Source organism: Nematolebias whitei, chromosome 1, assembly GCF_014905685.2.
Source record: "Nematolebias whitei isolate Nwh7 chromosome 1, NemWhi1, whole genome shotgun sequence".
Classification (NCBI taxonomy): Eukaryota; Metazoa; Chordata; class Actinopteri; order Cyprinodontiformes; family Rivulidae; genus Nematolebias; species Nematolebias whitei.
The window spans coordinates 44,115,839-44,119,367 of record NC_056498.1 but is presented as its reverse complement, the minus strand read 5'-3'; positions in this window follow the sequence as shown (position 1 = coordinate 44,119,367).

Below are 3,529 nucleotides of genomic sequence, written 5' to 3'. Positions count from 1 at the left end.
TAATAATCAGTAAATAATCAGTAATAATCAGTAAATAATCAGTAATAATCAGTAAATAATCAGTAAATAATCAGTAATAATCACTAATAATCAGTAATATCACTAATAATCAGTAAATAATCAGTAATAATCAGTAATAATCACTAATAATCAGTAAATAATCAGTAATAATCAGTAAATAATTGGTACTAATCAGTAAATAATCAGTACTAATCAGTAAATAATCAGTAATAATCAGTAAATAATCAGTAATAATCAGTACTAATCAATAAATAATCAGTACTAATCAGTAAATAATCAGTAATAATCAGTAAATAATCAGTACTAATCAGTAATAATCGGTAAATAATCAGTAATAATCAGTAAATAATCAGTAATAATCAGTAAATAATCAGTAATAATCAGTAAATAATCAGTAATAATCAGTAATAATCAGTAAATAATCAGTAATAATCAGTAAATAATCCTAACAAGCTATAAATTGTGCTTGACTTTTCCTAACAGAGCTCATTTCCTCGCTCATGCACCGAGACGAACATCTTATAAAAACTCAGGGTAACGCTGTTTCTGTTCAGATTTAACTTTATCAAACTTTAAATTTTACCTTTCTGCAGAAGAACATGCTCCTCTCTTCTCGCGTGGAGGTGGGGAAACGCCGGGGCATAGGTGCGTTCATGGGCCCAACATGAGTGGGAATTTACAACCACTTCTACATAAACACTATTTTGAAACTGGTAAACCACCTGGTTACATATATATTACTGTTTAAAAGAAAAAGCACAACTTTAAAATGAAATTGTGTGTAACAGAATCATATAGATATCAATTATTACTCTTTTTTTTATTATTCCACTTAAGGGGGCCCCCTAGTGGCCAGGGGGCCCTAAGCAGCTGCTTATCTCGTGTATGCGTAGGACCGGGCCTGCAACCAGACTGTTTAAAGAGGTATTTCCCTTAATTAATAACCACGTCTTGGATCTGCTTAATTTGTCTCTAATAAACGGTTACGTACCACAGAGCTTTAAGATTGCTGTAATTAAATATTTACTTAAGAAACATAACCTTGACTCAGGAATCTAGACAACTATAGATCTATATCTAATTAACTTTCATCTAATAATTCTAGAGAAAATAGTTGCAGGTCAGTTACGTGATCATCTACAAAGAAATAATCTGTTTGAAGATCCAAAAAAGTTCAATCAGGTCCTCTGGACATTAAAAAAAAAAACCCAAAAAAAACAAAAACAAAAAAATATATATAGAAACGTTTTGTCTCTCATCCCGAGGACTTCCTCAGTCTGAGGTGCTGTATTCAGCTCAGTCTCTTAAATAGCACCTTCTCAGAGTGGATCAACCTGTTTGCTGCTGACAACCAGAACCAGCTGCTCACATGCTCAAGAAGGACCATCAGCCTAACAATGGATCATTAGCACCTGATGGTTCATCCCAAAGATCCAGTCCCCCGGCACAAACAGAGTAATGTTGTGTATGTTGTTCAGTGTCAGGAGGGTGATCAGTCTTACATCGGGGAAACTAAACAGCCACTGGCCAAAAGGATGGACCAGCACAGAAGATCAACATCATCAGGCCAGGACTCTGAGGTCTACACTCATCTCCAGGCCAGAGGTCACTCTTTCAGGGATGAAGATGTTCACATCCTGGACAGAGAGGAACGATGGTTTGAGAGAGGAGTAAAGGAGGCCATCTTTGTGAAAAGAAACCGTCCATCATTAAACAGGGGCGGAGCCTCCTGGTTCAACTGTCCCCCTCTTACAATGCTGTGATTGCTAGTATCACTCAGCCCTCTGTGAACAGTAAACAGCCATCAGTGTGCTAATGATCCATTGTTAGGCTGATGGTCCTTCTTGAGCATGTGATCAGCTGGTTTTGGTTGTCAGCAGCAAAACTGGTTGATCCACCCTGAGACGGTGCTATTTAAGAGACTGAGCTGAATACAGCTCCTCAGACTGAGGAAGTCTCTCGGATGAGAGACGAAACGTTTCTACATTTTTTTGTTGATTTGCTTTGGTTTGTTTTTTTTGAATGTCCAGAGGACCAGATTTAACTTTTTTAGATTTTTCTACCTGGATTATTGAGCAGCATCAGGAATCTGTTTGAAGAGTTTCAGTGTTTAGAGTTCACCACAGAACTGAATCTGCACTAGTAAAAGTCACTAATGATATTCTCATGGCCTCAGACAATGGACTTGTGTCTCCACTGGTCCTGTTAGACCTCAGTGCTGCATTTGATCCAGTTGATCACAATATTTTACTACAGAGAATTGAATATGATGTTGGGATTACAGGAACAGCTCTAAAATGGTTTAAATCATATCTATCTGATAGATTCCAGTTTGTAAATGTAAATAATTCAATTCAATTCAAAAATACTTTATTAATCCCAGAGGGAAATTAAATGTTGTAACTCGTTGTCCTCATTTCATTCAGAGATGTTATAGATGCTGATGCTGCAGACAGGAAGGATCTCTTGTAAAGGTCCATCCCACAGTGGATCCTAAGAAACTGGCTGCAGATGCCATTCAATCCGTCCACCCAAACTCTGCTGGCCTCTCGGTTCACCCGGCCTGTAGGACCACCTGAATGCAGAGCAGAACTCCTCCCACAGCGATGACCACTCCTCCCAGCAGTCTGTCGAGCTCCTTGTCACTGCGGACAGACAGCTGTAGGAGCCGAGGGACGATCCTGTCCTTCTGCTGTCATGAGCCGTGTTTCCTGCTGGTTCCAGGATCTCAGTTGTCAGGCACTCGAGCACAGCTGGCTGGTAGATGAGAATGCATCCACAGAACATCCTTTTCAACTCATTTGATATTTGGGGCTGTAGTTGAGATATTATTTGAGCTTTTGAGATGTTAATCAGCTGCTGGTTGTAGAAAACTGCCTTGTTGCCATGGTTACGCATCATAACAAATGTCCAAAACTAAAAAGGTTTCAGTAAAAATCCTTCCAGCTGCACAGCATCTGGTACCAGAGGAAACAATCATCCAGAAAATGTGATTTACATCCAGAAAAAGAGGAATTAAAGTTTCCAGAAGCAGAATCTCAGAATGAAAGTAGAGCTGCTCCAACATGCAGACACCTGGAGCGGAGCAGTTCTAGAACATAATGACACTCTCTCACCAGTTTTCTCCTCCAGATGTTCCAGACACTGAGAACGGTCCCGTGTTGAGCCTGGACTGCTTGTTGTCAGGAGGATGCACGTTATTTTATTTAAACCTTTATTTAGACGTTAGATCTGATGGAGACAGTTTACATCTTTGTTTCAAGATGGACCGGGTCAGCATGACGCTACAGCAGCTCACAACACATGAGCCGTCATTAAACCAGAGTTATTAACGCACATTTAAAATAATGATGTGAACAAAAGAAGACAAAACACATGAAGATGAAATCGTACTAAAACCTGAGTGAATATCAGTTAAAGCATTTACTAAACACATCTTCAAATAATTAAGATAAATTATACAGTACACACTGTGTGTGATGCATATACTGTACAGTATATATATATA